The 9,704-nt window shown below is 42.0% G+C and overlaps 1 protein-coding gene and 1 long non-coding RNA gene across 2 annotated transcripts in view; one reads left to right on the forward strand and one right to left on the reverse strand.

Annotated features, from left to right (window-relative positions):
- The first annotated feature begins 1,725 nt into the window (after positions 1-1,725).
- LOC126092576 (uncharacterized) lies at positions 1,726-3,627 on the forward strand. Its single transcript, XR_007521362.1, has 2 exons — positions 1,726-3,085; positions 3,125-3,627. It is a non-coding gene; the product is annotated as an uncharacterized LOC126092576 (long non-coding RNA).
- The window catches only part of LOC126092573 (mannosyl-oligosaccharide alpha-1,2-mannosidase IA-like), a 60,221-nt gene continuing 53,510 nt past the window's right edge, over positions 2,994-9,704 (reverse strand). The window contains exon 9 of the mRNA XM_049908255.1: positions 2,994-3,959. The gene's annotated coding sequence lies outside the window, so the exon portion shown is untranslated. The remainder of the gene's footprint in view (positions 3,960-9,704) is intronic.

Below are 9,704 nucleotides of genomic sequence, written 5' to 3' on the forward strand. Positions count from 1 at the left end.
AAAATTACACATTTGGCAAATAACTCACTGTCTCTCCACGATTGTCACAGTAAAAAAAAAAGTAAATGAAAAGGCTGCACTTATCCCGTTGCATGTTGACAAAATTTCGACAACACAATAGCCGAGCCATCTTTTTCATCCACCAAAAGTAGCTATAGGCATTATCGATCCCACTGCTGACATCACATGACGTGATCCGAGGGCGCAGGACCACTTCCGTGCAGAGTTGTGTCATGGCAGTGCACTTAAGTCATAACAAGCTGTTGTTAGCTCAGGCAGACAACATCAGTAAGTTAAACCATTTTATTAACGTTTACTTGTCTACACTGGTAATGTCTCGATGGAAGCAGTAACCACACTCTGTTGAGCACGTCGAGTGGTGGCATGTGGCAGCAGTGAACTGACAACTACTGCACTGTAACATAAGAGCCCTGCAATTATGACTCCAGTGGCTTATGCAGTGGTATGTGGCTCTGTTTGTGGGAAACAGCTGCCCACAGACAGAGCCAGGGGAGCTGAAGACTTCAGATTTTCTTGCAGGGAATGCCAGTCTGATGGTGGAAACTGCCTTAGTGAGTGGCAGCGTGTAGTGCCTGGGCACCTGCACGAGCAAGTCTTGAACTGCTACCCTGCAGGACAGGAGTCTGGCAGCTGCTGGAAGTTGACCATGTTGCAGCCCACTGGCACCCCACGTCCAAGGAGGAGGAACCAACACTAATAGGTGGTTCAGCAGTGGGAGCTCAAACTCGTAGTGGCTGTGGGCTGTCCCACAGAGGCTGGTTGTCTGGCATTGCACTACCGTCTCTGCTGGTGCTGCTTAACTTCTAATCCCTGTTCTCAAATTAATGATTATTTATACTTACGCCCAGTCTACTTGTGCCGACATGCTGTTGCCAGTTGCAGTTGGTACAACAAATCTGTGTCCTGTGTGAGTGACAATGGAATGCTTCACCCTGTGAGAGTCCCTTTTATCACTATAGTTTCAGTATTATAGTAGCTGACCTTGTCTGTCTCATGCTGTCTAGGCAGCCCGCAATGCTGCAATCGAAATGATGACATGAAGCATCCTGTCTTCTGCTACTGAAGCCAAACTGCTAGGTTTCATGACACCCCCAAAAAAAATAATAGTGGCGGCATTACAACTTGTATAGTGTTTAGGAGTTTGATCTTGTTTGTGCATTTAACCTGGTATGGATGGATGCATCATTTCCGCAGTGTGGGATGGCAATAGCAGCTTTTCACACTTTGTGGTACCTGCCGATTTGGTGGTTTATTCTATGCAGTCTTGTCCCAGCTCCGAAATGCATCATGCACTATAGAACAGAGAGTTCTGTGATGTGTGATACTGGGTCATGGCAACAAGAGAAGAAGCTGGACTCACATTAAAACTCTTTTGTCCTTCATATCATACAGACTGCATGTATTAGCATGAATTGTTGTTCAGTGTTTCCTGACTGTAACCAAAGAATCGAATATGACAGTTTCTGGAGAAGTAGTGAGTAGAAGATGTGTGTTTCACAGTACCAAAAATGAACAACTGCCCAGAGTTCTTAAGGTATGCAATTTAGAGCCCATTTTTACCAGACTTTCTTGCTTCAAATGATCACTCTTGTCACAATCCCAGATACCGACTATTCCTCCTGGAACACCTATATAACATGCTTTATGAGGACAGGACACAGTCTACAAGGATTATATTTTTCAGGATAGTATTTACAGGCTTTCTGTAAGTGAATTTATTTGGTGTGCTATTTCATTTTTACAATTTTTTCCTGTCCAAATGCTGTAACTTCACTCTGATACAAGATGACAACTGTACGTTTCTTCAGTACAAGGTCTTTGTCATTAGCTTTAAATGAGTTAGGTAGAGGACAGATAATGTTGGCATTTATATTAGAATTTATAACTTTATTATCGGTCATGTTTCCTCCAGTATGTTCACAATTAAATCTTAAATTCTGAGCAAGCTGAGTATTTTTGTATATTTTGCATAATATTAAAAGAAAAAAAAAAAAAAACACTTTACATCGTCAGCTAAAAAAAAATTCTGCCTTAACCAAATAATGGATCAATCAAACACTTGTTGCAATAACCAGACTATAAAGGATAAACATTTCAGATAAAATTGATGTACACAATACAGTCAAGGCAGCAAAATACTGAAGCAATGAACAGTTCAAATGCACAAGATACAGCTGTGCTGTGGCTTAATACAGTACCACACAACTGAGATGGAGAAAAAAGTAAGTACTATCATTTTACTTCAAACAAACTATTAAAGCCACAGCTTCTATATATTTTAATGAAGAGGCTGATTTGTGTTATATCAGCACCAGAAAAGTACAGTAATAATTTTTATATTAATGGAGAAAAAAAAACTACAATTTTTTTCTGGTAGATGATGCTGGAAGAACAGAAAGAAGTAACAAGAGACTGCAAATAGTGTGGCCATTGGATAATAGAAAGGAATTACGTAACTGTACATTCTTCTTTTAAATATTGTGATCAGATAAAACAAAACTTGTGGTAGTGCAACAATGTATGTATCACCGGCACAATTCAACATGAACATTAATTATGTTGGCTCTTAAAAGAGGCCCAGATTCATCTAAAAAATTAGATAATCTTTTCTCAGTCATAACACTAGTATGCCTACACGTATGCTCTGCTAAATATTAAATGCATTACAGGAAAATGCTTTTGACACAAATGAGTTTCCAATCCTCGTGGGCAGACGAGGACATGTTTTTGTACCTTGGAAGATGATGATAATAAACATAGTTTTAACTGGCCCCCAGTCTTTCCCTATGACAGCTCAGGTTTTACTGTATCACAGTAAGAAATCCTCACAGCAGCAATAAAATACTACTATTCTTAGGCTGTTAACAGTTTGTCAAACACACGTTGAAATAAAACTCAGTCAAATACTTTAAGATAATAAAGAGATCTCTAGATGGAAAGAATATAAATAAGATAAACTTTTATTTAAAAAAAAAAAAAACTGTAGCTGCATTCCTTCACAGAATTACTCAGAGATGTAGAAGCATATTTCATGTTAGGGACTTTGTGAATCATTAAGTTATAGGTATTTACTATTTTGATTTACAGGACCACAGATGGTCAGGTTTTAGGCTTTGAATGGGTTGCTCAGTAGAGCACCCTGACTGAAAGCTTTGGTTCTGAAGGAATATCATGACAATGTAGAGTGTAGTAGAGACTGAAACGTAACCAAATAAGCTAACAAATAAAAGAAGATTTTTTTTAATTATAAAAACATTCACAAGTTCAACGTAACCATAAATCTCATTGTACAAGAATGTGGACACAGCAGTTTTCAATATCCTCAAGTAAACATCTACCATATTGTACTTCACATTCTTATGTGAAATCTAGAGATTTCCTGTATGATGTAACCAACAGGAGAAGAAAATTGATTTTTGAATCATGAAGTCTGCCCGATACTCTCATTACACTGGAATGCTATCAAACATCACAAACAACTGTACCCTTATTATCTTCAATGTGATTTTTTTTTCTTTCAAAGCCACTCAGTTCATTAAGAAGAGGGTACACACAGTAGTTTTGTGCTCTATTTACACTGCTCCTTTTGTTTTCAAGAGTTAAAAAGTTTTAAAAAAGAAACACACATATTCTTGTCTTCATCAATTCAGTATTCAGAAACACACGGTATATTACAGAATAGCATCTCCACAACACAGCTGTCCTCTCATGGTTCAGTCAGTCCCGTGACTTCACTTTTTTATCACTACTTCGTAACACTTTGGAAGCTTACAAAACTTATTTGTTAAAATATTCCCAAAGTCACCCTTCCCTTAATGTCATTCAATATGAATAACAGTCTTAATAACCAATTAAATCATCTCTTCACTAAAATATCAACAGGAGAATGTTCCAAACTCTGAAAATTCTACTTCACAGCTCTGGTCCAACATTTAAACCTGTGGGGAAAAATGAAAACACAATTATAAATGCTACCACTGACAACTACATAATACTAATAACAAGACTTACAGCAAAAATATTTATTTCAGAACTAGATACTTCTGGCAAGATTAACTTCAAAAGAGAAAGTGAAAGTGAAAGTGAACTTATAAATTAAAGCATAGTATTCATTCAGAAAAGTCTAATGTCTTCCAATTGGTTAAGATCTCCTAACCTAAATATGCATCGTGACTGACCACAACAGCAGAATAACACATAACATGTCAACACACATCAATTTTATAATAAAATTATTAAGCCAATCGTCTCAAAAGTTTGAACTGGAAAATTCGACCCCCCTCCTCCCTCCAGAATCAGTTTGTTACCTCTTCCCAGATAAAGGATGCAATCAGTCTATCTTCCTCATCCACAATTTGAGGCTGTTTACTAGTATGAGTCATCTCTCAACAGCTACAGCATTTTCCGACCAGAGATATGAGAGACCTGGTGCAGCAAGACTAGTACAGATTCGGATACTATCTCAAATCTGAAAGTGCCATAGAAGTTGTAGAAACATTCTTCCATGGATTTCCCATTTGATGCAGGTAAAAATGTTGATGGTAAAAGATGTCCTTAGCTCATCAGAAAGAGTTCCATGCTGCACACAATACCACCTTTCTCCAATTTCATAACTTGTACTCTTTAAACACACTCTTCCATTAACAAGGTTTTTCTTCAACAGTGTGCTCCCTGCCGCCGTTGGATAAGCAGCTGCAGCAGCAAGTCGTATACTCCTAGCTCACTCATTTGTTACATAGTTTAATTCTTAATTTCTTTGCATGTTTTTGGTACTTGCATTGTTTAATTCATAAATTTCGGGCGTATTATAGTATTTGAGAGTTGTAGCATCACGTTTTAGTACTCGAATAGTGTTAAATCGCGTAGTCTCCTTCCGCCGCCGAGCAGTGTGTCAGCAGTGCACAAGTGGCAGCATTACTGCATTTACTAGGCAATCTTGTATTTTAATAACCGCTTCAATTTTGTGTCGTTTTGTTTGCGCTCTCTGTAGATTAGTTCAGACGTTCTTTGCACAAGTTTTTAGCATGGATAGGGACTGCAACTGCTGTGTTCGGATGCAGGCTGAGTTGGCATCCCTTCGCTCCCAGCTTCAGGCAGTGTTGGCTTCGGTCACACAGCTTGAGGCTGTTGCCAATGGGCATCACTGTGGGGGTCCGGATGGGGGTTTGTCGGGGACGGCCAGCTCGTCCCACGCATCCCCCGATCGGACTACGACTGTGGTTGCCTGGGATACTGCCCGCATTGAGGCTGATCCCTCACCTGTGGTAGAGTGGGAGGTCGTCTCAAGGTGTGGCAGGGGGCGAAAGACATTCCGGAGGGCTGAACGGAAGGCCTCTCCAGTTTGTCTGACGAACCGGTTTCAGGCTCTGTCTCAGGCTGATACTGATCTTCAGCTTGACATGGCTGCTTGTCCTGTTCCAGAGGTTGCCCCTCAGTCTGCAAGATCCGGGCAGTCGCAGAGGGTGGGCTTACTGGTAGTTGGGAGCTCCAACGTCAGGCGCGTAATGGGGCCCCTTAGGGATATGACAGCAAGGGAGGGGAAGAAAACCAAAGTGCACTCCGTGTGCATACCGGGGGGAGTCATTCCAGATGTGGAAAGGGTCCTTCCGGATGCCATGAAGGGTACAGGGTGCACCCATCTGCAGGTGGTCGCTCATGTCGGCACCAATGATGTGTGTCGCTATGGATCGGAGGAAATCCTCTCTGGCTTCCGGCGGCTATCTGATTTGGTGAAGACTGCCAGTCTCGCTAGCGGGATGAAAGCAGAGCTCACCATCTGCAGCATCGTCGACAGGACTGACTGCGGACCTTTGGTACAGAGCCGAGTGGAGGGTCTGAATCAGAGGCTGAGACGGTTCTGCGACCATGTGGGCTGCAGATTCCTCGACTTGCGCCATAGGGTGGTGGGGTTTCGGGTTCCGCTGGATAGGTCAGGAGTCCACTACACGCAACAAGCGGCTACACGGGTAGCAGGGGTTGTGTGGCGTGGGCTGGGCGGTTTTTTAGGTTAGATGGCCTCGGGCAAGTGCAGAAAGGGCAACAGCCTCAACGGGTGCGGGGCAAAGTCAGGACATGCGGGGACCAAGCAGCAATCGGTATTGTAATTGTAAACTGTCGAAGCTGCGTTGGTAAAGTACCGGAACTTCAAGCGCTGATAGAAAGCACCGAAGCTGAAATCGTTATAGGTACAGAAAGCTGGCTGAAGCCAGAGATAAATTCTGCCGAAATTTTTACAAAGGCACAGACGGTGTTTAGAAAGGATAGATTGCATGCAACCGGTGGTGGAGTGTTCGTCGCTGTTAGTAGTAGTTTATCCTGTAGTGAAGTAGAAGTGGATAGTTCCTGTGAATTATTATGGGTGGAGGTTACACTCAACAACCGAGCTAGGTTAATAATTGGCTCCTTTTACCGACCCCCCGACTCAGCAGCATTAGTGGCAGAACAACTGAGAGAAAATTTGGAATACATTTCACATAAATTTTCTCAGCATGATATGGTCTTAGGTGGAGATTTCAATTTACCAGATATAGACTGGGACACTCAGATGTTTAGGACGGGTGGTAGGGACAGAGCATCGAGTGACATTATACTGAGTGCACTATCCGAAAATTACCTCGAGCAATTAAACAGAGAACCGACTCGTGGAGATAACATCTTGGACCTACTGATAACAAACAGACCCGAACTTTTCGACTCTGTAAGTGCAGAACAGGGAATCAGTCATCATAAGGCCGTTGCAGCATCCCTGAATATGGAAGTTAATAGGAATATAAAAAAAGGGAGGAAGGTTTATCTGTTTAGCAAGAGTAATAGAAGGCAGATTTCAGACTACCTAACAGATCAAAACGAAAATTTCTGTTCAGACACTGACAATGTTGAGTGTTTATGGAAAAAGTTCAAGGCAATCGTAAAATGCGTTTTAGACAGGTACGTGCCGAGCAAAACTGTGAGGGACGGGAAAAACCCACCGTGGTACAACAACAAAGTTAGGAAACTACTGCGAAAGCAAAGAGAGCTTCACTCCAAGTTTAAACGCAGCCAAAACCTCTCAGACAAACAGAAGCTAAACGATGTCAAAGTTAGCGTAAGGACGGCTATGCGTGAAGCGTTCAGTGAATTCGAAAGTAAAATACTAGGTACCGACTTGACAGAAAATCCTAGGAAGTTCTGGTCTTACGTTAAATCAGTAAGTGGCTCGAAACATCATGTCCAGACACTCCGGGATGATGATGGCATTGAAACAGAGGATGACAAGCGTAAAGCTGAAATACTAAACACCTTTTTCCAAAGCTGTTTCACAGAGGAAGACCGCACTGCAGTTCCTTCTCTAAATCCTCGCACCAACGAAAAAATGGCTGACATTGAAATAAGTGTCCAAGGAATAGAAAAGCAACTGGAATCACTCAACAGAGGAAAGTCCACTGGACCTGACGGGATACCAATTCGATTCTACACAGAGTACGCGAAAGAACTTGCCCCCCTTCTAACAGCCGTGTACCGCAAGTCTCTAGAGGAACAGAAGGTTCCAAATGATTGGAATAGAGCACAGGTAGTCCCAGTCTTCAAGAAGGGTCGTCGAGCAGATGCGCAAAACTATAGACCTATCTCTCTGACGTCGATCTGTTGTAGAATTTTAGAACATGTCTTTTGCTCGAGTATCATGTCGTTTTTGGAAACTCAGAATCTACTATGTAGGAATCAACATGGATTCCGGAAACAGCAATCGTGTGAAACCCAACTCGCTTTATTTGTTCATGAGACCCAGAAAATATTAGATACAGGCTCCCAGGTAGATGCCATTTTCCTTGACTTCCGGAAGGCGTTCGATACAGTTCCGCACTGTCGCCTGATAAACAAGGTAAGAGCCTACGGAATATCAGACCAGCTGTGTGGCTGGATTGAAGAGTTTTTAGCAAACAGAACACAGCATGTTGTTCTCAATGGAGAGACATCTACAGACGTTAAAGTAACCTCTGGCGTGCCACAGGGGAGTGTTATGGGACCATTGCTTTTCACAATATATATAAATGACCTAGTAGATAGTGTCGGAAGTTCCATGCGGCTTTTCGCGGATGATGCTGTAGTATACAGAGAAGTTGCAGCATTAGAAAATTGTAGCGAAATGCAGGAAGATCTGCAGCGAATAGGCACTTGGTGCAGGGAGTGGCAACTGACCCTTAACATAGACAAATGTAATGTATTGCGAATACATAGAAAGAAGGATCCTTTATTGTATGATTATATGATAGCGGAACAAACACTGGTAGCAGTTACTTCTGTAAAATATCTGGGAGTATGCATGCGGAACGATTTGAAGTGGAATGATCATATAAAATTAATTGTTGGTAAGGCGGGTACCAGGTTGAGATTCATTGGGAGAGTCCTTAGAAAATGTAGTCCATCAACAAAGGAGGTGGCTTACAAAACACTCGTTCGACCTATACTTGAGTATTGCTCATCAGTGTGGGATCCGTACCAGATCGGGTTGACGGAGGAGATAGAGAAGATCCAAAGAAGAGCGGCGCGTTTTGTCACAGGGTTATTTGGTAACCGTGATAGCGTTACGGAGATGTTTAACAAACTCAAGTGGCAGACTCTGCAAGAGAGGCGCTCTGCATCGCGGTGTAGCTTGCTCGCCAGGTTTCGAGAGGGTGCGTTTCTGGATGAGGTATCGAATATATTGCTTCCCCCTACTTATACCTCCCGAGGAGATCACGAATGTAAAATTAGAGAGATTAGAGCGCGCACAGAGGCTTTCAGACAGTCGTTCTTCCCGCGAACCATTCGCGACTGGAACAGGAAAGGGAGATAATGACAGTGGCACGTAAAGTGCCCTCCGCCACACACCGTTGGGTGGCTTGCGGAGTATAAATGTAGATGTAGATGTACTTAATTGCAACATACATCAGTGCATACACTCCAAAAGCCACTGTACAGGCCAAAGCAGAGTGTACTTCAGACCAAAATTAACAAATTTCTCCCCTATTCCATTTATTTCTCCCCTACTCCATTTGTGGATTGAGCAAGGGAAAAAACATCTGTCTGTATGCCTCTGTATATGCTGTAATATCTCTTATTGTATTCTCATCGTCCCTGTGCGAGATGTACGATGATGGTGGCGAAATTATCTCACAGTCCTCCTCAAACAACAGTGCACTAAATTTGCCCAGCAATGATTTACAATAACATGGCCATTCTTCCTAATCCAAATTAGTGCTAAAGTTTACTGTTGTTATGCATACATTCTACATGTCCCTTATGCTTTACTTGTATTTCATGCTGGCAATTGTAGTAGACACCTTTAAATTTACAGCACTGTTCACAGTTTTGTTCCCACTTCCCCTGCTATTTTATGTTTTAACTCTTTTTCTTATACTACTTTATCTTTCTCATTTCATCTGCAATAACCAAAGTCTATTTCTAGTTTTAGATGCCAACCTTCTAACAGATTCAGGAAACCTCTGTTCCACAACTTTATTGATTTCCATCAAAGCAAAAGCTCCATTTGGTGTCAGTACATTGCTCTCCCAGCCACTATCAGTTTTCTTGACCTTGGAGCCACTTCCCTTGACTTTCTTCAGTAAAGTCTAAAGCGTCTTGCTATTGCAACTGCCTACTTTCCAAAGGTCTTACTTTTTTCCAACCCCCCCCCCCCCCCCCCAATTTTCATATTTTTGTAACAC

Source organism: Schistocerca cancellata, chromosome 1 (genome assembly GCF_023864275.1).
Source record: "Schistocerca cancellata isolate TAMUIC-IGC-003103 chromosome 1, iqSchCanc2.1, whole genome shotgun sequence".
NCBI lineage: Eukaryota > Metazoa > Arthropoda > Insecta > Orthoptera > Acrididae > Schistocerca > Schistocerca cancellata.